The sequence below is a fragment of the Hemicordylus capensis genome, chromosome 4, assembly GCF_027244095.1.
Source record: "Hemicordylus capensis ecotype Gifberg chromosome 4, rHemCap1.1.pri, whole genome shotgun sequence".
NCBI lineage: Eukaryota > Metazoa > Chordata > Lepidosauria > Squamata > Cordylidae > Hemicordylus > Hemicordylus capensis.
The window spans coordinates 231,047,732-231,075,212 of record NC_069660.1 but is presented as its reverse complement, the minus strand read 5'-3'; the positions used below and the strand labels follow the sequence as shown (position 1 = coordinate 231,075,212).

The following is a 27,481-nucleotide window of genomic DNA, read 5'->3' as shown; positions in this document are numbered from 1 at the left end:
ACTTTAAATCTGATTTTTTTCAAGGGAAATGCAACCCCGCCTCAAATAAACTGGCTTACATACCACATAGAGAACTGTACATCTAAGATAGCTGCTTGTAAGCCATTGTAAAGTGTAAAGGTAAAGTGTGCTGTCAAGTCGATGTTGACTCCTGGCAACCATGGAGCCCTGTGTTTGTCTTTGATAGAATACAGGAGGAGTTTACCATTGCCTCCTCCCACACAGTATGAGATGATGCCTTCCAGCATCTCCTGTATCACTGCTGCCCGATATAGGTGTTTTCCATAGTCTGGAAAACACACCAGCAGGGATTTGAACTGCCAACCTCTAGCTTGCTAATCAAGTCATCTCCCGCTGTGCCATAAAGTGTACTCACAATTAATCACAGTTGCAATGATAGTCCCATTGGGAGATGGGAATACCATTGCAACTGTGAGGAGCAGCTCATCCTAAAGAGCAGGGGACACCAAATGAGGCACAACTGCCTCTCCTTCCTGGCAGCTATGTTTGTTTCTCTCTCTCCCATCCCACCTTGCCCCAGTATTACAGAGGAACATAGGAAGCTGCCTTATACTGAGTCAGTCCTGGTTCATCTAGCTCAGTATTGTCTACACAGACTAGCAGTGCCTTCTCCCAGGCAGGAATCTCTCTCTCAGCCCTATCTTGGAGATGGCAGAGAGGGAACTTGGAACTTTCTGCATGCAGGCATACACATGCTCTTCCCAGAGAGGCCGCATCCCTTAAGGAGAATATCTACAGTGCTCACACACAGGCTGAATTCAGATGCAACACAAAACTGGATTTCAATTTGAATCACACCACAGACATTCTTCCAAATGCAGTCCACCAACCTCTGGTTCCAGGAAAGGGGAGCTCCTCCCTGCTTCATGGCTGACGAGGCCAATCCCAGCAAACTCCATGGCCAAACTGTGGGCAGGCAGAGCATCAGCATGTCAGCGGAGTAGCCACAATCTTGAAGGGGGCATGTCAAGCACAATTGTGCATTTTTGGAGCTATCCGCCTGCCCGAGGCACGGAAAGGGCATTTAAATCCTTTTCAGTGCTATGCCATGCCAGCATTTCTTCAGGCAGCAATAGCACTACCACCCTCCAAACAGTCCTGCACCTAGATAGTCCTGCACAAGTATGATTTCAGGGTGGGTGGTGTGATATTGAGGGGCACTATTTCCCTGTTACTCAGGAAAGGAAAGGGAACATAAAGACTTCCTAGAAGGGGTATGTATATGAGGGACGGCCAAGAATCCTGGGGGGGGGTCTGTCCCACCTTGACTTAGGATGCTGTTGCGAGGGATCACCCCATCAAAGCAATCCATGGAGACCAAACTGCACTCCTGCTCCACTAGCAGTTTGCTGCCTGTGGGATAGCCCTCTCATGAGAGGGCCAGTCTACTGGGGAGGATCAGGCAGTTGTAACTCCTAGGTCTCCCATCAGACTGCAAGTTCACAAGTTGAGCTAAGCCAACAATGGAGGCCCCGCTTGTGTGGGCCCCCCCAACTCCCCATGGTAAAAGATAGAACGGAAGCACCGCAACAAACACCAGGTGCCTGGACAGACCTTAAAACCCATTCAAAATTTCTGGATTCAGTCCAGAGTTGATATGCAGATCTGCTGGTGTGCAGAATTGTGGGAGAGGGGAGCCCTCTTCCCCAGGGATCCCGGGAGAATGGAGTCGCTGTCTGCACAGGCAAGGATATGCACGCCCACATGGGTGGATGGTCTGGCACGAGTCAAGCTTTGACAGGTTCTTGGCAGCAAAGACAGGGAGAGCAGTCACCGAGGTACCCATCCCCATGACTTTCCTCCATACAGCAACCTGGCATGATATGGAGCCCCAGTGGCCTGGCACTCACATGAGAGAATGGTCAGTGAGAGAAGGGGTTGTTTTGTCATCACAAATTATTAGAGATCTTGCTCAGCAATTCCCCTCTGGAGGTTCTTCTCGTGTTATGAGGAGGTGTCTCCATGGCCTGGCACTCTCTTGAGCGAGCATGATCCACCCTGAGTCGTCATCATCATCATCATCACATATGTCAAATCATTCCTTTGACTGGAACACTGCTGACCCTGGTTACCAGCCCTACTCACGAGTAAGCCTAGGGACCACAGTTCGCCAATGGGAAGTAGGGGGGGAAATAGAACTTTTCTGCTTGAGAATCACTGCTTCGGGCTGCCTTTTAAATGAGACTCCAGGTGCCCCCCCTCCATTTGTTCCCCTCCTGGCACTGTGATGGGGTTCCCTGCTAATGTTGTCACCTGCAGTGTTTGTGAACATACATCATTGTCACTTCGTTCTCAGGGAGCAAAGCACTTCGTGCCCATCTTGTCATCCTGTCCCCTTTCCCTCCTGCTTGCCAGGGGGAGGGGGGCCAGGGGCAGAGTGGGAAGAGGGAATGCCCATGTGCGACTGTGCCACTCGACAGGCTTGGAATGGGACATGGCAGCATCCCTGTTGCTGGGCAACTCCATAGCTTGATATCCAGGGCTGCTGCTTGGAGAGGTGGCCAGCAAGAAGTGCTGCAGCCATGGAGTAGTCGCATTCCTGGGCGGGTCTGATGGCGGTTTGAAACTTGGCACAAAACCACAGTTGTGGTGGTGTCCACTGTCCAGGATCGGACATCACTCTTCAGTGGCAAACCAGAGGTCATGGCGGTGAACCTTTGTGCAAACTGATGTTTCAGATTGGAGCTTGGTGAGCCAAACTGCAGGTCACTTTTAGCTCAAAACTGCAGTTTCATGAATTTGGAGGTAATGGTGTTCCAACCTCTGCTCTGTTTAACTCCAGTTTCATCTTACATCTGAATTTGGCTGTAGTCTCCCATTCAAATGAAAACCAGTGTGGACCCTGCTTAGCAAAGGGACACTTCATGCTAGCTACCACAAGACCAGCTCTCTTCTCCATTAATGTGCATTAACAAGAGCCGTGCTTCCTGAAGGCTAACCATTCATCAGGTAGAGCTGTGCAGGCTGACTAATCATTGACCAGCCTGCACAGTTCTACCTGAAGAATGGCCAGCCTACAGGCCACATGAATCTTGTTAACATTGGGGGTGTGATGGAAGAGAGAAGAGCAAACTGAATTGCTGGGAAGGAGCTGGCACCTCCCTGGCTTGTTAGGATGAGCCATTCCTGGCAACAGCAAATATGCACCACTTCGTAGGTATGGAGCAGTGCCACCTTTGCATGCTGCATAGCTTTACAGTGGCTATAAAATAGTGCGTACATCTGTCTGGTTCTCTGCATGTTATGTAAGCCATAAGGTGAGGTGGAAAGGAGAGAGATTTATTTATTTGATTTATATACTGCCCTTCCTAAAGTGGCTCAGGGGGGGTTTACACTAAAATAAAAAATACATAACAATTAAAATCAATTAAGAACAGATTAAAATTACAATTAAAACTAAGTATCATTAAAAGCCAGGCTAAAAATATGAGTCTTTAAGGGTCCTGAAGGCCTCCAAGGAAGGCAATCCTTGTAGACTCATGGGGAGCATGTTCCACAACCTAGGAACTGGCTCCTTAGTTGAGTTGAATATCATCATGTGTAGAGTCTGGAGCACTGGATATGGGTTTTTAACCAACAATGTAGTACTTAATTCAAAACCATTGAAACATACAACAATCTGTGAATTGGCTCCAGAGGGCTTAAGACACTGATTGACACAGCACAGCTAAATATCAGGGTGATTTACAGTTAAAATCAATTAATAGCAATTAAAACAATTAAAAACTTGATCTAAAAGCCTGTTCAACTATGTGTATATAATACGTGCACATAATACATGCACAGAGGGCTGAAATGGGCCAAACCTTCCCAGGGGGACTTGGGAAGAGGCCAGCAGAAGGAGGGGGGCCACTGCAGCACCCCCTGAGGCCGCCAAACTCTTGGTGGCTGTAGGTCTCTCATATTTGTAATTGAATTTACTCCCCCTCCCTGGCCCCTCTCGAGCCGGGCCTGAACTGGCCCAGCGAGTTCAGCTCCAGGTCACTATATGGCCTTGAGCCTTCGAGCCAAGCCGGTGCGAGGTTGAGCCAGTTTGACCTCGAACTGGCTTGCACCCCCTATCTCAGTTGTTTCTATGTTCATTACATTGTGGTCTGCTAAGAAAAGATCACTAATTTTCTAGGAACATTGGAACATAGGAACATAGGAAACTGCCATATACTGAGTTGGTCTATCATATACCACTGGTCTATCTAGCTCAGTATTGTCATCACAGACTGGCAGAGGCTTCTCCAGGGTTGCAGGCAGGACTCTCTCTCAGCCCTATCTTGGAGAAGCCAGGGAGGGAACTTGAAACCTTCTGCTCTTCCCAGAGCAGCTTCATCTCCTGAGGGGAATATCTTGCAGTGATCACACATCAAGTCTCCCTTTCATATGCAACCAGGGCAGACCCTGCTTAGCTATGGGGACAAGTCATGCTTGCTACCACAAGACCAGCTCTCCTCTCCTACTCCTTTAGTTCTGACTAAAAATAACAAGATTATATATAAACATATCACAATGGCTTCAGTCACCCCCAACTGCATAAAATAAAAAAAGATATCTTGTAAAGCAGCAGCCTGAGCCATTTCCTTGCACTGTGATTATGAATTATTAAGGAGAAAAAGGGAAATGCATTACTGTTGAAATAAGCAGTAAATAACCCTAGGTTTAGTCATTTCTGTATATGTTATGATCAATTTAAAACTCCTCCCTCCAATCAGAATTCACAGAGTATATGGATTCTGCTTCAGGCAAGGTCTTGGTATGAAGTCTTCCATTAGGTAAGACATTCTCTGATGAAGTTTCAAGATACACAATTTAGCTGATGGAATGATAGCCCCTACCATGTAATGCATCAGGACATCCTCCCTTATCCTAGCAATAGAAATATTGTTTTCTTGAGCATTGTTATTTTAAGAGCAATGTTCATGGAAAGATAAACCCTAACTGCAGTTCTGGAGTCCTTACGGCTCAAATGGCTTGGGGAAGAAATCAAGACTTGACTATACGAGCAGCATAGAGCCTGTCCCCTCTCCTACTAATTATTCGGTGGATGGACAAACTGTGAAGCTGCAGGAGAGCTGGCAGTGGCAGAGTCCCCAAGACAGGAAATAACCTTGAAGAGGGACACCTGGAAGCCAGTGGGGATATATGTTGCCATCTGCAAAATGGAAAAGATACAAATGTATGCAGTCTGGAGGTGAATCTGGATACAATCCTCTCCCTGGTTTCCCATCCATTTCTTGAGATAAATGACCTCAGAACAGTAATACATCTGCTGGTCACCTCCAAAGTTGATTACTGCAATGTACTCTATGTGGGTCTGCCTTTGTATGTAGTCCAGAACAGAGGCGTAACTAGGGAAAACAGCATCTGGGGCAAACACTGAAATGGCGCCCCCCGTGCCCCCCGCCCCCCCCAACATACTACATTATACTTAGGTTTTCCATCACAAGCGCCTGCCGCCGCCAAGCCAGGCCACTGACTGGCCGCCAGGCGCCAGCAAAGAAATGGGGGGGCGCGGGCGGCACGGAAGAGACCGCTCATGGGGGAGGGGGCGCCGACGTGCTCCCTTGACTGCTGCAGCGCTGCTGCACTGAGCAGGAAACATTTGTATTAACAAAAAATTAAAAAAAAATTAAAAAAAATTTTGTCATGGCAGCGCCCCCCACGTGACCAGAAAGGATGGCGCCCGGGGCATGTGCCCCCCCTGCCCCCCCTATAGTTACGCCTCTGGTCCAGAAACTGCAGTTGATCCAGAATGTGGCTGCCAGAGTGTGGATTCATGGTTTGTCATTGAAAATCTCATTTGCTACCAGAGAATCTACACTCAGAACACCTCAGAAACAACAAAACCTTGTACCCCATGGGTCAGAAACCCATAGGGGTGGTTGGCACCCTCTGTGCACTACACCACCACTCGCTCTGGGCCTCCCCAGCAAACCCCCCCCCCGCCCAAGTGCAGTTATGGGGCTGCTGAAACCTCCATTCTTCCTTATGGAAAAAAAACCTTAAAGACTCGTAAACTTCAAAAATCACTTGAAAATCAGCCCTTTGCTCAATTCCATTCAAATAATTCTGGTAGCTTCCTTGCTCCCCTTGGGAACTACCATCCAGCACATTCTGCTCTAGGCCACCCCTCCCGCCCCCCACCAATGTGAAACATTTGCTGGAATCCTCATTATTCTCTATGAGGAATTTTAAAATACTTTTAAAATTCACCAATCATTGGAGGAGTGTCCGATTTCCTTGGGGTTTGGTGGGTGATAGGCACCCCAGGGTGCCTACCACCCACCCCATTTTTGTGCCCCTAGGTGCTCCACAATAGGGGATAATGGGCTGGTTTGTGTCCCATTATACCCTATGAGAAAAATACTTAAAATATTTCAAATATTCATAAAGTATCGTAGAAGTGACCGATTGCTTCGGGGTCTGGGTGGTAGTTGGCACTCATGGGAATAAGGAATAATGGGCTGGTTCGAGTCCCATTATAACCTATGAGAAAAAAATAAAAATACATTTCAAAAATTCATTTAAAAAATCATACCAGTGTCAAATTGCTTTGGGGGTTGGGTGGTAGGTACCCATGGGTGCAAACTACCACCCCATCCACTTTTGGAGGTTTGAAGTGGTTCAAAACAGTTAAAATTTGAACCAAACCAGGGGGGGTCGAGCAAAACCAGAACTGAACCTCCTCCCCCCAGTTCAAACCTGGTTCAAATTCAAACCGAACTGGGTGAACCAGTTTTGTGCACATCCCGGGTCAAGACATATTTGTTCACGCAGGCTTTTAATTAGATACTGTTTTAATAGTTTGATGGTTTTTAATAGTTTTAACATTTTAAATTTTAAATTGTTGTAATGCTTCATTTTACTTGTTTTTATTGTTTTGTTGTAAACTGCCCAGAGACTTGCATTTTGGGCAATATACAAATATGTTAAATGAATGAATGAATGATAAAAATTACCATCCACAGCATGCAGCACTGATGGTGGCTATATGTGACTGAAATGCATCTGATTTGCACCACCAACCTGATCTGATCTGATCTGCACCACCATTGTGTTGGCTGCAGTTCATGGTGTTCAATCAACACAAGACATGAAGTTCCAGTTGCTTAATATATAGGTTTGGTCTTATGTTTATACATGGATTCCAATCCTGAAATATTCATGAGAATGGATCTCCCTTGTGGCATCACAGAATTAGTTAATTGTCTAATTTACCAACAGATGCTTCTCCAATACAAGCCTTGTAAAACACAGGTACTGTATTCTAAAGTGCAGTAACATACAAGATCAGACCATAAGGCTACTGCTTTAATTACCTATTTCCGCAATTTGAAATCATCTCAGCTAAAAAGAAGTGTGTTTATTTATGATTAAAAGCAACATGACTTTTGTTGTCATGTTGCTTTTAATCATAAATAAACACACTGCAACATCATCAAACACACTGCAACATCATCAAACACACTGCAAACACACTGCAACATCATCAGTCTCAAATAATGAAACTTTATTGTAAATGTATCCCCACCTTAATACTTAACCATGCTCTCAAATAATAAAAAATAAAAATGTGATGGGATATGATGATGGAGGTGGAGGAGGAGGAGGAATATAGCTAAAACAAAAAAGAAATCTATTAACTATTAAATCTATTAAGTGCAATATGATAGACTCAGGGGCATAGCTAGGGGAAAGGGGTCCCATGTTTGCCCCTCTCCCCATCGGCCCCTTAGAGTGAGGGAGATAATAAAATAGGGAGGGTTGGAGCTGGGGGGCCCTCAGGAGCTTGGGGCCCTCATCCGCTCAATTTGAACCCATCCACTCAATTATAGCTACACCTTCATATTTAAATACATAATCCAGATATGTGAAATTTTCACCATAGGATAATGCAGGGGTAAGTGCTTACAGTGGTATTTTTTGTCATAAGAATGATTTTAAGGACATACTCGCTTAAGGGTCAGGATACATCCAAGCAACAGGGTGCAACCAGGTCACCCTGCCTGGATTGACCCATCAGAGCTGCCATTACACAACACTGGAAGTCTGTGTATGCAGTAGAATATCTACTGCTTGCTGCTGTATGAGTGAATCTCTGGATTGGGGTCTTTGGCTTTTGCTGTGTGAATACACAGAAATCATTTTGAAGAAGAAGATAATCCAATAAAATATCTCTTCCATTCACCTCTTATTGATGACAAAAAAAACCCCAAGCCCTTCCTCATAAAAGAAAGCATCAGTAACATGTCTTGTTGGCAATATTTTCCTAGAACTGTAGACTTCCCTTGATTAGGCAAAATTGTTTGGCATAAATAGCACAAATTTATTCATCGGCTCAACATCTCAAGCAAAATTTCGCTTCTCTAAAATTGGCATTAATGTTGCCCATTGGCTTTGATCATGAAATTGTACACCTGTTCAAAAATAAGCACCAGATTGTTAATGATTCTTGGCCCTTTTGCTGTCAGTAATTTTCCAATAATATTTCTCTCCAAATCAGTGGTGCATTTTTCTGTTTGTCATGAATTGTGAGACAAACAGTCTCCAAGATTTCCCATTTAATAGTCCAGTTCAGATTCACCTGGTTCTAAAAGTATAATTTAATAGAGGATGTTTGAACAAGATGATGCTTTAATGTTTAGATAACCTTTCTAAAAATAATGAGCCTATGAGAAATGTTAATAAGGTTCCACTTCATTAGAAATACACAGTTCACTATGATTTATTTTAATAACTGTACAAGTATAAAGCCTTTCCAAAGGATTAGGGTATCCCAATTCTCACTTCCATAAACTGATTTTCCCCTTTATCCCCCTATTACTGTGGTCCATATAAGAATATGTTCAGATTATATGTAATGCAGCTTCTATTGCTGATGATTTGGCATGCAGTCCCTGTTCCTTGGAAGGACTTTTCATCCTGGGGAAACACATGGCTCCTTGGTGGATCAAGGCGATGTTGTATTTTTCATTCAGTGATGTTCGTGAACCCTGTTTCTTATCCAGCTAGAAATATGTAAGTAGCAGCCTGTTTTGCATGCATGAGATTCCAGATGTAAGAACAGCAATAGTCAATAACAAAATAAATGCTGCAAAATTGCATAAACTGCATCACATTCGTTGAAATCTTGCACACATTGTTTGAATCTCATTGAGTCCCAGGTTCTTTGAAGGCAATCCATCTGTGGCTGCATTCTCACAATCATAGCAATCCTGGTTGAAGAGTTAAATAGGATTGTTGAGCCATTCAAAGCTGATTGTGAGAGCCTAGAATTTCCTTGGCAATCCTGGTCAAACTGCTGTGGTTAACCCACATGTTTAACCAGGATGGATAACCAGGATCATTGTGATTGTGTGATCATGTGAAAACTGTGTGTGTGTGTGTGTGTGTGTGTGTGTGTGTGTGTGTGTGTGTAAATAATAAGGTCCATTTCATATTGCCTTTTTTTCATTAGGTTTCTACATCCAAAAATTATTACATGATGATGTCCAATGATTGTGCAATATTGTCTTATTGCAGTTACTTTGCTTCATATCTAAACTCAGAGAGAAACCAGAAAGAACCATGCAGAGGTACAGTAACTGTGAATAGGATCTTCTCCTTCCAGACAAGGTTATTTCCTAAGAAACTGAAATCCTAAATAATATTTTTCCCCTAGAGCACATTAGGGGTGTGCACAGACCAGTTGTCATGGTTCATTCCGAATTTGAACCAAATTCGGACTGAACTGCCGGTCTGCAAACTGGTTCGGTCAAACCCACCACTTGCACTGCTTGAATTAGCTCGGTTCACAGCAGGCCAGTTTGCAATCAAACTGGTTCTGCACATCCCTAGAACACATAGCCATAATTCTATAGAAAAATGAGCACATGCACATACATCTTCTTGAAAAGTTCTTAGTTCATCAGGCTGTAAGCTATCGAGAAAAAAGACTTTTGAAAAGTAAATACAGCAAAGTATTCCTGCTAAACAGGTTTATTCTTTAAAATGTTAAGAGATCCCCGTGACCCAGTGAAATCTACCTAGCTCTAAATCTAAATCAGAGAGATATCATTTCTACCTGCAAAACAATACCTGTTTTGGAACTGTTTCTAGTACCACCCGATTATTATAATTAACGTGGACTGGGATCCTGTCATTTTTACTGCTAGAAATCAGTTGAGTGAAACAGATAACAGCTGCTCTCAGGATCCAATCATTTATAACTTTTATCACATTCTCTATTTTATCATTTAAAAAGATAACATGTATAGAAATAAAGAAAGATTTCAACTAACATGCTAGGTACTAGGTAGAGACCAATTCAGGAAGAACAGATATATTTGTACATTGGTATTTAGATTATTGCATGATTTATATATACAGCTTCCCACATCTTCTTGTATGCTGTCAGTAACTGCAAAAAGAATGATTAAATATATCTCGTAAAACCAGACAACATAAAAATAAATGAGGACACTCAGAAAGACAGTTACATTTCTGGAAAAACGATTCCTTCTTTTTTTCAGGAAAAGGCCACAATAAACTTTTCAAAAGACAAAGAACCTTTATTTTCACATCTTATCACCTAAATCACTAAGAAATAAAGGTCAAAATAAAATTATAATGCAAGATATTTCTCTCTGATAGCATTAAAAATTAGGAAACAAAATGATGTTTTTTTACAAAAATAAATCATAGAATACTGAACATGGAAAAAGACAAAGTTACATTGTCATTGTCATAAGGGGAGACACAAGAATATTGACCATGATCCTATATAGATATAGGAACTGTAGGAACTGATAAGTCAACTTTCTGAGCCAAGAATGGAAGAAACCATGAACACTTGTCATAAAGGTAACGGAAGGATGGAGATAAGACAGCAGATGGTGTGACAGAGACCAAACCACTGTATGCTTGGTGTCAGGAAATACACCAAAAGAAAAAGCAAAGAGTTAACTGAGAATTAGGATCCCACATAGATGAATCAAGGAGCCTCACAGTGGTTTTAATTAAGAATCAGCTTATTAGCTGTACTCTGAACAAGATTGCTGTCCTAATATGGCCAGCTTGCAAGCTGAGGCTGTGGATAGGCAGAGAGCACACCAGCTACCTCCACCAGCACACCAGCAGCAGCTGCCTCATTGAGTCTGATGCTCCCCCACAGTTTACCTGGTGCCATAAACATACCCATCTGCCGCCACCATCTTCACCTCACCCTGCTCACCTCCCTCTTATTCACTCATTCTACCCTGCCTTTAGAAAAGATGAGGGAGTGAAGAAAGTGGCAGCAAGTGTCTTTCAGTGGCTTCTGTTCCCTAATTCTGCCTTTTCAAATGGACAAGTATTTATTTATTTATTTATCTATCTATCTATTTATTTATTGTTAGATTTATATACCGCCTTTCACTAAAAACAATCCCAAGGCGGTTTACAAAAGTTAAAACATATATAATAAAAATGAGTTAAAAGTATTTAGCTAAAAATATAAAAACAAATCTGATATTTAAAAATATACTATACAAACTATACATGGATAAATACACACAGAAGCAGCAATAAAACAATCATGTAAAGGCCTGGATAAAAAGCCAAGATTTAACCAGCTTTCTAAAAACTGTGACAGAGTCTGAGGAGCGAATGGCCACTGGGAGAGCATTCCAAAACCTGGGAGCAGCAACAGAGAAGGCCCTGTCCTGAGTGCATGACAACCTAGCCTCCCTCATTGTCGGCACCTGGAGCAGAGCACCCTCAGATGATCTCGCCAAGTGGGCAGAAACCTTTGGGAGCATGCGGTCTCTCAGGTATCCTAGGCCCAAACAGTTAAGGGCTTTAAAGGTCAAAACCAGCACCTTGAATTGGACCCGGAAACACACTAGTAACCAGTGCAGCTCTTTCAAAATAGGTGTGATGTGATCACACCGGGCAGCTCCAGATAGAACCCTAAATGCCGCATTTTGTACAAGCTGCAGTTTCCGGATATTCTTCAAAGGCAGCCCCACGTAGAGCACATTGCAGTAATCCAGCCGTGACGTGACTAAGGCATGAGTAACTGTGGCCAGATCTGCCTTCTTGAGAATGGGACGCAGCTGGCACACTAGCCGAAGCCGTGCAAAGGCACCCCTGGCCACCGTCTCCACCTGAGCTTCCAAAAGCAGAGCCATGTCCAGTAGCACCCCCAAGCTGCGTACTTGCTCCTTCAAAGGGAGTGCAACCCCATCCAGAACTGGTAAAATCTCCTCATCTCGATTGGTTCTCCTACTGACCAACATTACTCTGTCTTGTCTGGATTCAGTCTCAGTTTATTAGCCCACATCCAGCCCATCACGGCCTCCAGTCCCCGATTCAGGACATCCACCGCCTCCCTAGGATCAGGTGACAAGGAGAGATAGAGCTGAGTGTCATCTACATATTGCTGACAACTCAGTCCAAGTCCCCGGATGACCTCTTTGGGTACTAGTAGAAGGGCATTGTCGGCAGAAAAAGCTGAAAAATCTCCAGGAGTTTGAGCACAGTTTGAGTACAGTTTTGTGCAAAGGGCTCTTGATACAGTTTGTTACAATTGCATACAGAACCGTGTTTACAGTTCTGTTCTGAATTAATAACCATCCTATGCTGTCACGTGAGTCAGGTGAGTATGAGTGCTGCAGAGTAGGGATGTGTACAAAACTGGTTTGCCCGGTTCGGTGCGAATTTGAACTGGGTTTGAACTGAGGGGGTAGATTCAGTTTTGGTTTTGCTTGAACCCCACTTTGATTCAGTTCATATTCAAACCAAACTCAAACCGGTTCTAAAAGGTACTACATAGGTATAATGGGGATTTCAACTGGCCCATTATATCATATGTAGAGCACCTAGGGGCACAAAAGTGGAGTTGGTAGTAGGCAATCAGAGTTGCCTACTACGCACCAAACCCCAAGGCAATCAGATACTCCTACGATTTTTAGTGAATTTTTGAAGTATTTTCCAATTTCCAATAGGGAATAATGGGGATTTGAGGCATCTCCATCCCCCTTGTTGGGTGTGCCAGGGCACCCCAAAGTGGGCCTGGGGGTATGGCAGGGCTGGCCCCAACTCCCCCCAGGCACCCCCAAGTTGATAAGACTTATTGTTATTTATTTATGAATTTTTAAAGAATTGATTTTGGGCTCCATAGGAAAGCATTGGTGACTGAGCCTTTCATTCAGAAGAACACACTTCCCTATTACCTTAATTAAAGTCAGTAGGTAAAAGGTCTATCAATACTTTCCTATGGAGACCAAAATTAATTCTTTAAAAATTCTTACAGTTGCAGTGAGTGACACACAGCAACACCTCAACGACATAGTTTGGTGATGATGTCATCCACCCCAATCCTAGATGGCAGATGCATAAACTTTAGAGGTGCAAGTGGGAGAACTTGTGAACCACTTAAATTATTTGAACCAAATTTGCTACAGCTGTTGGGACACATAAAGACACCTCAGCAGCACAGATTGTGACAATGTCATCCAACCCAATTCAAGATGACAGACACGTAAGCTTTTGAGGCTCAAGTACACTAACTTGTGGACAGTCTAACTGATTTGAACCAAATTTGCTATAGCTGTATGGACACATAGAGATGTCCCAATGGTGTTGTTTGTGATGATGTCATCCACCTTGATCCAAGATGGTGGACGTGTGAACTTTTGATGCACAAGTGCACTAATTTGAGGACTGTCTAACCCATTTGAACCACATTTAATACAGTTGTAGTGAGTCACACACAGGGACACCTCAATGGTATCGTTTGTAATAATGTCATCCACCCTGATCCAAGATGGTGGATACATGAACATTTGAGGTGCAAGAGATCTAACTTGTGAACCTCGATTTGAACCAAATTTAGTCCAGTTGTGGAAACAGTGAAAGGAAAGAAGGCAGATTAGTTCTTACTAGAACAACTTGTTAGTAGGCATGTGCCCAAAATGTTTTGGAGGCCATTATAAAGGCCTCTGAAACGTTTCGGCACTGGGGGGGGGGTGTTCGGCGTTTAAGCACCAGTGGGGGTAGTACTTTAAGGGTGGGGGAGAGTGTACTCACCCCTCAAGCCGCATTTTCCCCACCGGCGCTCTGTTATCTTTAAGCCCCCTGGGGCGGCAGCATTCCTCCCTACCGCCCCATTTCCCCCATCAGCCAGAAGTGGCTGAAAGTAGCAAGTGCACCTATCGTGCGCGTGCATGGCAGACGGGTGCATGCACGCTCGCTACTTCCAACCACTTCCGGCCAACGGGGGAAACAGGGCGGCAGGGAAGAACGCTGCCCCCCCAAGGGGCTTAAAGATGACAGAACGCCGGCAGGGGAAATGCGGAGGGAGGGGTGAGTACACCCCTGCTACCCAACAGGTGTAGCGAATTTGATTCAAATAGTTTAAGCGGTTCACAAGTTCTCCCACTTGCACCTCTAAAGTTTACGCGTCTGCCATCCGCCGTAGTTAAAGTACTACCTCCACCGAAGATATTCGTGCACATCCCTACTTGTTAGTGTTGGTAATTAAACAGGCAGCTTTTTGCCATTGCTAATAAATAGTGAAATCATAAAGAGAAATTCTATTCCTTGGAGTGTTTTTAAGGTTTTACAAGAATTCCAACAGGCGTCAGAAGAGAAGACGTATCTATTAAAGACTTTTAGCAGGGAAATACCAATGTTTCTATACATGTGAGATAAATAGATGGGCCTCTTGTGGTACACTGTCAGTTTTCCAGCACCATGTCAGGACTCAGCTGTGCCCAAGCTCTGAAAGAGAGGAGATCTTTTAGAAGAGAAATAGGACACCACTTCAGGCCCCAGCACAAACACGGTCAAAGGAGGCAGAGGCCCTGGAGCAGGATTGTAGCTGTAATTGAGTAGATGGGTTCAAAGAGCGCGGGGGGGGGGGCAGCTCCTGGGAAGCCCCCCAACTCCACCCCTCCCTATTTTCTTCATTATCTCCCTTACTCAGAGGGGCTACTGGTGAGAGAGGTGAACACGGGCCCCCTATACCCTAACTATACCCCTGCCCTGAAGGAACAGGCTGAAGTAACTCATCCAAGCTTCCATAGTTTGGAAGGATGCATTACTGAGAGACTCCATGTAGGGGAAGAATGGCAGTTCATTCCCCAAATAGCAGAGCAAAGCCAGTTTGGCAAGAATTCTGCCACGTGAGAGATCTGGAGACAGTTTTTTAAGTTTGAAGAACAACAAGGATTTATTTAGAAGTTACGAAAGGATAGGAAAGGTGAGCTTAAGGCTGAAAGGAGAGAGAGACCAAAACAAACAGCCTTCTCTGGGGAAACAAAATGGAGACTTACACTAGAAGAACAAAGAGGGGAGGAGTCCCACACTTTTATCCATGACCCTAAAACCCCCCAGTGGTCACTATGAGACATTGCAGCTGATGCTGCCATGGTCCTACCTCCAACACTCCATACTCAGGGGATATCAAATTGACCCCATCTAAGTTGTGGACCCTCTACCACAAACCTCTTCTCATCATGAGTAGAGGATACAACAGGCCCACAATGAAGTCCAGAGTCAATGAGACAGCTTGTGTTTGGTATCCTGTGGGCTCCCTTCTGTCAGCTATATACTTCAGATGAGAAGCTAGCAATGACACCTGTTCTGGGCTTGGTTCCTTCTAAAGCTCCTCGAAGGGTAGGCTACCAACCCAACTCTGAAACTTCTCAATAACTGCCTGACAGTTGCTGGTGCAACAGCTCTCTAAAGATAGCTCTGCAAGCTCAGATACTCCTGGACAGCACTTCTGATGATCCAGGGCTCCTTACTCTCCTATTCTTACTTACTTTGGTTCTGCTGGAGTGTACACCACTGATTCAGGCTTTCCTGCCTTGAACCTGCCCTTCAGATTGCTCCCTCACCCTGGCAGCCAAAGGACACTTCAGAACTAGTAAGTTGTTATTACTAATATCTTACATGTTAGCAAATAACTGCAATATAACAGGTTTGGGGGCTGACAACTTATCATTTATTTTTCTGTGTCAATAGCTCTTTTCTTTGTTCTTTAATGTTTACTTAAATTTATTAAAAGTGCTTACCAAGTCTTAGCAGAGACTGAATTCGTATTTCACCCCTTTCCCAGATTTTCTTCTTCAAGTGATTACAAAGCAATATGAATCATTGCACTTCTGTTCGGGATCAGCAAAATGCTAATATCTTCCTCCCCCATCGCCCATTATCCTCTTATAGCCTTTCCAAGAAGATGACGGCTTTGATATTTTCTACATATGATAATTCAAGTATTTGAAAATAGTAGGTGAGTATCTAATATAAAGCAGTGTATGTATGTATGTATGTATCATATTCATATACCACCTGATATGTGTGTCTCTAGGAGGTGTACACAATTCAAAACTACAAATATAAAACTGAGTAAAAACAATTAAACAATTTCACAGAATAAAATGTTAAAACAATTTCATAGTGTAAAAAGAGTTTAAAATTAATTTCAATTAGAAGCCTGAGAAAACAGGTGTGTCTTGAGGATCTTTCTAAAAGCAATCAAAGATGGAGATGCTTATTTTGACAGGGAGCATATTCCAAAGCCCCAGGGCAGCCACAGAGAAGGCCTGGCCCCAAGTTGCCGCCAAATAAGTCAGAGGCAACTGTAACTGGATGGCTCCAGATGATCTTAATAGGCGGCAGGGCTCATGACAGAGAAGGCACTCCCTTAAGTACCCTGGAACCAAGCCATTAAAGGGCTTTATAGGTAATAACCAGCGCTTTGTATTTCACTCAGAAGCATAATGGCAGCCAGTGCAGTTCTTTTAGAATAGGTGCTATATTTGTTGTTGTTGCTGCTGCTGATATTTTTGTTAATGTTCCGTTTATTAAACTCTCTTCCTAAAGTGGCTCAGAGTGGTTTACATTAAAATCAAAAACACATAATAAAACAATTAAAATTTAAAAAGAAAAACATTTAAACCAGAATAAAATTAATATTAAAACTAGATATCATTAAAAGCCAGGCTTAAAAGATGGGTCTTTAAGGCTCTCCAGAAGACTCCAAGGAACATAATCCTCTTATATCCATGGGGAGCATGTTCCACAACCTAGAGGTAACAATTAAGAAGGCTGGTCCCAATTTTCCATGAGATGAACTGGTGACACCCAAAGACAAACTCCTCCTGATGATCTTAATGAGTGGAGGGGATCTTGTGGAGAAAGGTGCTCTCTTAAATAACACAGATCTATGACATTCAGGGCTTGTGTGTGTGTGTTTGTGTGTACTTGTAAAAACCAGTTCCCAAGGCCCCATCATTCTCTAGCCCATTGGGTTCCCAACCTGTGGCACTCCAGATGTTGCTAAACTACAACTCCCATCATCCCCAGCTACAATTTATTCCATTCCATCAACCGCAGCAACAATGCCTGGAGTATCACAGGTTGGAAACCCCTGCTCTAGCACAGGGGCATAGCAAGGTTGGAGTGGGCCCAGCGACAAGATTTTAAAATGGGCCCCCCGCACTGTAGCTCAGCTCATGAAGTAAAGAAATCTTAAATGAGGCTGAATAGTGGTAACAAAATGCATAGTAAAATTTAGATAGATAGATAGATAGATAGATAGATAGATAGATAGATAGATAGATAGATAGACGATGTGCCACAATAGAACATCATCCTAAATGATTTTTTTAAAGGTTTTGTAAATTGTGGACGATGCAAGTCATTTAATGGTACTAGAGAAAGACATGCTGTTCTGGTAGCTCCAGGTCTTAACACTCACATCAATTTCAGAGGATGAATACAACTGAAGGAAGCCCAGGCGGGTGTGCGACTGGGGGAGTCAGTCATGTGACTTGCCTCTGGGGGCCCCCCCAAGGCAGTGGGCCCCCAGACAACTGTCTCCCCTTGCCCTATTATAGTTACACCCCTGCTCTAGAAGATTACACTTAGACTTATGTCATTCAGTAATAATACTTGTGTTAGTACATGACTTAGTACAAACAAAACTCTTAATAAGGAAGAGGAACTTAAGATCTAATGTACAGAACTGCTTTTAATAAATTGAACCAGCTGCTAACCTTTCTCTGTACTGTCAGAACTTGATATATTTTGTTGATTTTCTTTCAAATGGAACTTGCTGTTATCCATAAATAAAGGCACTTGTCAAAGAAAAACAGAGTACTGAAAAACAGAGTTCTAAGAACTGACAAGATTCCCTTTGTGACACCTTTCCACCTTTTCTGTTTGAAAATTGATCTACTTTCTCCTTCCTGTCCTGCTTAAAACATACATAATCACTGGGGAAAGGAAAAGTACTATGAAGCATAAAGAAAGAATTTACAGATTTGCAGGTGACTTGGGAGTTATGCAGGAAGAAATTACTCAAGCACAGTGCTGCAGGAATCTCCCTTTACCTTTCTAAAATCTTGATCATGCAGATTAAAATAGTGGCTGACATACCGAACAAGGATGCTACGGTGTAGTGATAATTCATAATATTCATAGTAGTCATCAAAAATTGCCCCTTCTTCCCTATACTGGTGTAATTAGTTGGGAAAATCTGTTAGGCTGCTCTCGTGCTGCACCAGCACATCTTTGCATACTGTATATCAACCAATTATTTAATTAGTTTCCAGCCATTTGATAATTTGACACTGATCACATACCAAAGGGTAAAGTGTCACTATGCCAAGTGCTAATTTTATCAACTTTGTGAAGGTCCAAGATATAATGCAGAGGTTGTGTTAGGACACAATTACCAATTTGATTTGAGCCCAGTTTGTATTTTATTGCCTAGTAAAAACTCACTGAGGGAGGAAAACAAGTTTTTAAAATGTTGGTTTTACAATCAACTTTCTCTCCTTTTCCTTCTTCATTTTGAATGTTTGAAAAATCCTCTCTGTTTTATTCTTACAGGTCAATAATAAACAATATTTTGCAGTACTGAGTGCTTCTTTGGCAACCTACCAAATGCCCAAAGCCCACACATAATTTGCATATAAATGTTCATTAGAGTTTAATCAGTGAAATGCACACAGGTTTTCTATTTATTAAGTTCTATAAAGAACAAACAGACCTGTACCAAACACACAGAAAGACAAATTATGTTTGAAAAGCTTCAGGAGGCAAATACACAGGAGATATACAACCCATCTTATAGTTTGATTCAATGCAGGCACAGCAGACATAGAAGGTGTTGTAGCTGGCAGATCAGTTTGAAAGTTAACATTTGAAAAGTGAATTTTTATTAGCTTTTTGGACTGGGAAATGCAACCATTTTGCCTGTCATATTCCTTTGTTTTTTTATTACTGCATGTCCATAGGGTACAAAGAACCATAGCTTTTTCTATTGTTGTTCAGAACATGGTCAGACAATAGATCTTCCTTTAGGAACACAACCATAAGGGCTAATTCAAACATGCAGAACATGCATCCCAGGCTACACTTTTTGTGAGCAGAGCTCCACTCATGGAACGTGCTTCTAGCCATTTATTGGAAATTCTGCCCTACTACTATAGTCCCGCTGTGCCTCATCCCACCCTCTTCCAGAGCCTTCCCCATTCTTGAGAGGTGCAAGAAGTTCCTATGGGGAGGGAAAGTGAAAATCACATAGTGCAAGTGATTTCTGCTCACACAACTTTATATCCAAGCCAGTGTGCTATCCTATTTTTATCTGTCATGTTTTCCCCACTGCCCGCTGCACCCTGTCCTATTCAGTTCAGTTTCCAATGTAATGCACAATTCAATCATTTTGACATTCTATAAAGCTCTTCAATTGAGAGGTTGCTCATGTGCAGAGCTGGGATCTGGGCTGATCCCAGCGCTGCCCACCCACCTAACCTTGCTTTTAACCCAGTCTTGGGAGAAGGCAATGGTTAACTACTCCTGTATTCTACCAAGAAAACCACATGGCTCTGTGGTCGCCAGGAGTCTACACTGACTTGACGGCACAATCTTTCCTTTTCCTTACCTAGGACTAAGGGTGCAGGCACGTGCTTAAGCCCGGCGCTGGGGTTGAGTTAGTGCTGGGGTTGCATGCAGCCTGAGCATGCACAGAGTCTCGTGCCTAGAGCGCCTGACTTCCGGGGGATTTACCCAATGCACTGTGCTCATTGTGCAGTGCATTGTGGGATAAGGGGAGGCTGGGACACATTGTCCTGACTTCTGGAAATCCACACTGCTCCAACCAGCATGGATCAACTGGGAGGAGAGCTGGTCTCAGGGTAGCAAGCATGACTTGTCCCCTTTAATAAGCAGGGTCCACCCTGGTTGCATATGAATGGGAGATGACATTTGAGCACTGTAAGATATTCCCCTTAGTGGATGGAGCCGCTCTGGGAAGAGCATCTGCATGCTTGCATGAAGAAGCTTTTAAATCTCCTCCCTGGCTTCTCCAAGATAGGACAATTATTATTATTTTTTTAATAGGACAAGATAGGGCTGAGAGAGATTCCTGCCTGCAACCTTGGAGAAGCCGCTGCCAGTCTGTGTAGACAATACTGAGCTAGATGGACCAATGATCTGACTTGGTATATGGCAGCTTCCTATGTTCTTATCATTTGGGAATGCAATGTGTGCTCCCATCACCCAAGGAGGATCATCTCAGGGGAAGGTGGGTCCCACTCAGCCTTCCCCCCCCACCCCCGCACAATCATGTGCATAGCCTTTCTGTCTTTTAAAAGAGCATGCTAAGAAACTTCTGTTGAAGTTTCTGTCATCCCCAAATAATACAGCAACCTTTGCAAAATATATATACAAATATTATTATGCATACTGTATTAGACTGGCATGGTAGTGCCAGAATATTTAAGATTGAAAGTGGTTTTAATGTTCTATTAAAATCCCTGAATTTTCTATTGGTCATAGAAACAAAACCGCCTCTCATCAGCCATCACTTAAGTGACAAGTGACACCACCTCTTCAAATGTTGAGCAGATCTGCTCTCAAAAGCATAGAAAATGCATGTTAAGTTGCCCATCTTAACTTCCATAAGCTGCAAGGCCTTTGCATAGTCTTGTATATTGTGGTGGCTTTCGAAATGAGGCTCCATGTAGCCACACTTTACCTTGGTATTTCAGCTGGACATTGGGGCTGGGGAGAGATGCATCCAAGCAGAACTCTAACAGATGTAGCTTTCCCCATTCACTTGGTAGAGATGTCTCTGATGAATTTCTTTCTGATTCAACTCTACAAGGTACAATGCTTCCCCAGAATGTCACCTATAGTAAATCTCCAGTCAAATTCACAATTCTTGATGTACTGTGATGCATCCAATTGCTGATGTATACACAGCATCCCACAAATGGGCTGTTAAATAAATAAGTCATCAATAACTTGTCATCAAAATATGTAAATATGTCATATTTATGTCGTAAATATGTCCACAAGAGAGGAGAGCTAGTCTGGTGGTAGCAAGCATGTCATGTCCCCTTAGCTAAGCAGGGTCCACCCTGGTTGCATATGAATGGGAGACTTGATGTGTGAGCACTGTAAGATATTCCCCTCTGGGGATGGAGCTGCTCTGGGAAGAGCAGAAGGTTCCAAGTTCCCTCCCTGGCATCTCTGGCTGAGAGAGATTCCTGCCTGCAACCTTGGAGAAGCCACTGCCAGTCTGTGAAGACAATACTGAGCTAGATAGACCAATGGTCTGACTCAGTATATGGCAACTTCCTATGTTCCTATGTTCCTAACTTACACTAGATTTGCATTTGCAATGCATTCAGCTGTAGTCCACAAATAATCTGCACTGGTTTCAGTAGACAGTTTCAGACCTGGAAGGTTATTCATCTTGATATCAATTCCTCACACCTCAGCCCAGATTGGTAATAATGCTCATATTGTGTTAATATTAAAAATTATGATTACCTAAAACAGTGAAATGCCCATTGAAACTAATGGCTATCCAAACCAAAATAAATTTATTGTTTTGCCATATTTTACTTTGGTTGAAGGGACTCTTGCCTATTCAATGTAAGGATAAATTCACAAGGGGAGTGATGAACAAGGGAAATGTGATAGATGATGATGAAAAAAGTTTTAGGGATGGAGAACCTCATCATAATTTAGCTTTGGTGTTGGTGATAGGACTCCTTTCTTCTTTAACATTTTACACTGCAGCGGTGGCAGATGCAACAGTGTTTGAAACAGTAATCTTCCTCTGGCTGATTACCATCCCCAACAATGTTCCCTCTAAGGCATGTGCATGTGCGCATGCTCACACAGTTTTTGATGTCCAGTCAGTTAATTTTAGATTCCACTCAGGTAGAATCAGGAAGGCACTACTCTGAATGCATGCACGCACACATCATTTTGAACAAAACTCATTCCACACACAGATGGAAAAAAAATATTTGAAAGAACACTGATCCCCACCCTGCACCTCTGGGATGCACCAGGGAATTGTGTTAAAATGTGATGGAGGGTTGCTCTTGGTGTACTGACGGCATGGAGGCCCCATTATCCAAGTGTTCTCATGTTCTGTTACAATCACCAAAGAGTAAATTGCTTTTAAAAACAAAGGAGTAGCACCTCTACTGATTGATTGATTGATTGATTGATTGAGTGCTGTCAAGTCAGTGTTGACTCTTAGTGACCACATAGATAGATTCTCTCCAGGATGATCTGTCTTCCACTTGGTCTTTAAGGTCTCTCAGTGGTGCATTCATTGCTGTCGTAATTGAGTCCATCCACCTTGCTGCTAGTCATCCTCGTCTTCTCTTTCCTTCAACTTTCCCAAGCATTGTAGACTTCTCAAGGGAGCTGGGTCTTCACATAATGTGTCCGAAGTGTGATAGTTTGAGCCTGGTCATTTGTGCCTCAAGTCAAAATTCTGGATTGATTTGTTCTATGATGCATTCGTTTGTTTTCCTGGCTGTCCATGGTATCCTCAGAAGTCTTCTCCAGCACCAAAGTTCAAAAGCATCAATGCTTTTTCTATGTTGCTTCATCAAAGTCCAGCTTTCGCACTCATAGAGTGTCACAGGGAAAGCCATTGTCCAAATGATTCTAATCTTTGTAGGTGTAGACACATCACAGCATCTAAATATCCTTTCCAAGGCCTTCTTTGCAACTCTACCAACCAAGTGCTAGTCTGCAGCGTATTTCTTGACTGCTGGATCCTTTACAGTTGACGGTCGATCCTAAGAGGCAGAAGCTATCCACCACTTCAATGTCTTCATTGTCAATTCTGAGGCTGGTTGCTGTACCCATTGTCATTAGTTTAATCTTCTTTACGTTTCATTTAAGTTCCATTTTTTCACTGTGCTCCTTGACTTTCATTAATGAATTTAGTTCCATTTTTTCACTGTGCTCCTTGACTTTCATTACTGGATCTTGCAGATCATCCACATCCTCAGCTATCAGAGTGGTGTCATCAGTGTAGTGTAAGTTATTAATTTTTTTCTTCCAAATTTAAAACCACACTCGTCTTCTTCCAATCCAGCTTCTCTCAGCATATGTTCAGCATATAAACTGAATAAAGAAGGAGAAAGTATACAGCCTTGTCTTACTCTTTTGCCTATCTAGAACCAGGGCTCAAATCTGTGTTGGATGATCCTGAGCATTATTTTGCTAGCATGTGGAATTAAGGATATTGTGCAATGGTGTGCACAATCTGTTAAGTCTCCTTTCTTTGGTGTGGGTATGTAAACTGACCTCTTCCAATCTGTTGGCCACTGTGTCATTCTCCAGATTTGTTGGCATTGTTTGGTTAGAGCCTTGACTGATTCTTCTTCTGTTGCCTGCCAGATTTCTGTAGCTATTCCATCAATTCCTATAGCCTTCCAACTTTTAATGAGCGGAGTGCTGATCTAACTTCATCTCCCCATACTAGAGGTACTTGCAAGTAGGGAATATCTACTAGAGTATATTGGATGTTGATGTCCCTGCTGTACAGATTTTCAGTATACTCCTTCCATCTCTGTTTGATCTTCTCTGAATCAGTTACTATCTGTCCTTTGGCATTCCTTAACATACCATTAAAGGTTAGAACCTCCCTCTGAATTCAGAGATCTTTTGGAAAACTTGTCTTATTTTTCTGTGTCTATTTCCATCCTCAGTGTCTTTACAGATGTCATTGTAGTGTTGCTCCTTGTCTTTTCTAACAGCTTCCTGACATTCCATATTAAGTTACTTTGTGAGGTCTTTATCTTTCTTGACTTTGGCTTCAATCCTCTTCTTGGCAATTTCCACCATCTGTTCTGAAATCCATTTTGCTTTCTTCTGTTTCTTGGTCTTTGGCAGTCTCTTTTCACATTCATCCCTAACAGCTTTTTTGATTTCATTCCACAGTTCCTCTTGTTTCCTATCAATGAGGTTCAGAACTTCAAAGCGGTTCCTGATGTTCTCCTGTACTACCACCTCTACTACCACCACTAAATTGTGGTAAGCCCCCAATTCTGAAATTTTTCAATACTGCCTGCCACACCTGACTCGCCTCAAAATCTTTGTTCCACTTCCCAAAATCATCAAATGCTCCTCCACATTTCCACTTGTGAACAAAGCAGTAAAAATGAAGGGAATAATTTGAATTGGTCCAAACTGTAATTAGAAAATAAGACTATTTCACTGTACTTCAGATAGATCATTGGTATAGCATTCAAGTACTCACGTGAAAAGTTTCAGACATGACTAAGATTGTCTCATGAGAGCTCAGAGGAAGGTAGCCATTATAGGCAAAGATTACTTGATTGTGTAAGTCCTCATAGAACAACTAAACACAGTTAAAATTATTCCATAAAAATAAAATATAAAACATTCTGATACAATAATAATATAGTAATATAGAACATATTAAAATATCCCAAATTAGTTATATATAATTATATATGCTCACAGATGAGCCAGAGTCATCTTGAAAACTGAATGTTGTACCAACAAATAATGGGAAGTCTTCCCAAAGTATAAAAGTCCTATTCAATGGATTAGATGCATTTTGACGTATGAGTCTTCTTAAGTGACCCTGTCAGGCACTGTCATGAAGGTATCACTTCTACAGACTTCAACTTCTTTGACTCTTATAGTAGCACATTATAATAAAAGTTGCCCCGGCAACTTTGTAAGAGATAACTATATTTTAAGTTTATGCAGTTTAAGTTTATGCTATATAGGAGTTATAATGTGCTACAGTAAGAGTAAAAGAAGTTGAAGTCTGTAGAAGTGATACCTTTGTGACAGTGCCTGACAGGGTCATTGAAAAAGACTCATATGTTAAAACACGTCTGACCTATTGAATAGGAATTTTTAGCAGCCTACTACTGTAAAAGGTTTTTTCGCTGGTGTTTTTTGGCATTCAGTGCTCACACGCAGCCCAACTCGGGCTGAGTGTCCCTAGCCTGGGTTAAGCTGCATGTGAGAACAGCCTCACACACTTTCTCTTTTTCGTTTATTTAAAGTGCAGGGCAAAAAGTATGGCTATAACTAGGATTTCAGACAGAAGCTTAAACACATAGGAATAGTACATGAAAGTCAGTTGAATATTTTGAAAATGATCTAAGAATAAATGGCTGCTCAGCCAAGTGTTTTACCAGCCAGAGTGCCAGATACAAACCCGGAGGCAATTCCAAAGGTGGCTTCATAATTGCTTAAATTTTTTGCCAAAGGGACAGATGCTATTTCTGGGAGTGCATCTTTTCACAAGGTAGCATCTGGTTCTCTTTCATTCTTGGTAAAAGCACATGAGTTGATGAAGATTTGTTGGCTTCATATTTTTAGCCAACTCCCTATATTACAAGCATGATACTGGAAGAAACTCATTGCCTAACCTAACTCCTGCTTCAAAGAGAGAGTCTTACTGTATATCTAATCTAAGTTGCCTGCCTGTCCCTAGGAAACTTGTACAATTTTCCAGTAATCTTTCTAGAGGAATTGTATCTGCACCCTAATATACCCTTTCCATATATATTTATCGACACAGAACTAATTTCTCATTAGAGCTCTCTTTAGGTGTTATGTAACCATGTACACTGTACACAACTGCAGTGCTGACAGGAATGAGCTGGTAAGCAGTCCCCTGTTCATGACGAAGGACAACATTTGTCTGAAGAGACAAATACTGCACCTGGACAGAAATCCTCCCCATGGTCAGGAATGCTCTCAGGTACATTTGCCTCTGCAATCAAACACTGTGCTCCTGGGCAAACATTGTATTTTCAGGTTGTGGGGCAGGAATCTATGGTACAGTAATGGAAGGAAGTATGAAGGAGGTGCCATTTCCCTTGCACCTGGTGCAATAATGACTGAACACCGCCTTTCTGACTGACTGCCATATAAACCGACACCCTATGCAGTAGCAAAATCCCAAATCGGAGAAGTGTCCTGCTGAGTCTCAACAACAGTTAGTAACTTGATATGTCTTTTTACAAAGAAGTTGTATTTGTGAACTAGAGATACTTAAGGGTAATAGTAAGTGCACTTTCACTGAATTGTCAGTGCCAGGTGCTGTTCATAATAACCTCATGTAAATGTACAAAATGGGTGAGGGGAATAGGGAACTGTATTAATTATCACGGATGTTAAATAATTTCTGTAAAGGTGAAAGACCTTTACAGGTCTTACACCTCCTTAGGCTCGGAAAGTGAATGAGAACAGTAGTTTAAGCATTCACAGAATGCGAGAAAAACTATTAAAGTAATTCTAACAGCTTTACAACCAGTTTTTAAAATCTTATTTTCCCTTAAGCTCAATTAGAAGACACAGTATCAAGGGAAGTTAACTAGGCAATTTTTATTTATTTTTTAAGGAAGGGTACCTAATTCTACTCATGAACAGCAGTGAGTTTGCCAGTATTTTGTGCCAAACCTGCTATTCCCAGCCTTCTTGCTAGCCCCACCCCCTTTCTCAGGTAAGAAGTTGTGGCTCCTAACCTTGGTCCTCAGAGCCAAGCCTAATAAAGATATTCTGAGGATGCATTCTCAATGCCCTTGTATTCCATATATCCAAGACTATTCATGTCCAAGCATTTCCCAGCTAAACTACTCCAGCCCTGTGGGGATGTACCGGGGTCTAACCTCTTACAGAGACACCAGAGACTCACCTTCTAAGGAGGTTCTCTAGCAGCTGGCCAAAAAGGGGCAAAAACACTAGACTGCAGTAACTGAAAGCTGGTCTGAAAGCTCAAAGGAAGTCTTGACTACCTGAACAAGGTGCTGCCTCACTAGACCTCCAATCACAAGCCAATTTAAAGTTCTGCTTTGTGCTAGGTCACAAAGCCATTATTCTGATTTGCATGTGGTGATGCAACAAACAAAAATGGGAGTAACTAATTTTCTCATGATCCAGTTTTTATCCATCTAAGATATGATATGATCGTGAATGTGTAAGAAACCTCTTATTTCTTCTTTTAATTTTCATAAAACAATTCCTTCTGTCAATTCTAACTTAGTAATACTTGAAAGAAAAGAAACTATAAAATTTTAATTGAAGAGGCGGGAAAGAGGTGCCTCTCTGGAAACCTAAGCAATGAAAAGGGGCAGTCACAGAATGAAACAGATAATGAGGAAGGGAAAGGGAGAATCCCTCCGTG

The 27,481-nt window shown here is 42.4% G+C and overlaps 1 long non-coding RNA gene across 1 annotated transcript; it reads right to left on the bottom strand.

Moving 5' to 3' along the window:
- Nucleotides 1-788: 788 nt before the first annotated feature.
- On the bottom strand, nt 789-27,059 carry LOC128322558 (uncharacterized). The gene is made up of 3 exons (XR_008305777.1): nt 26,993-27,059; nt 24,569-24,670; nt 789-927 (listed from the first exon to the last, which is right to left on the bottom strand). It is a non-coding gene; the product is annotated as an uncharacterized LOC128322558 (long non-coding RNA).
- Between the last annotated feature and the right edge of the window lie 422 nt (nt 27,060-27,481).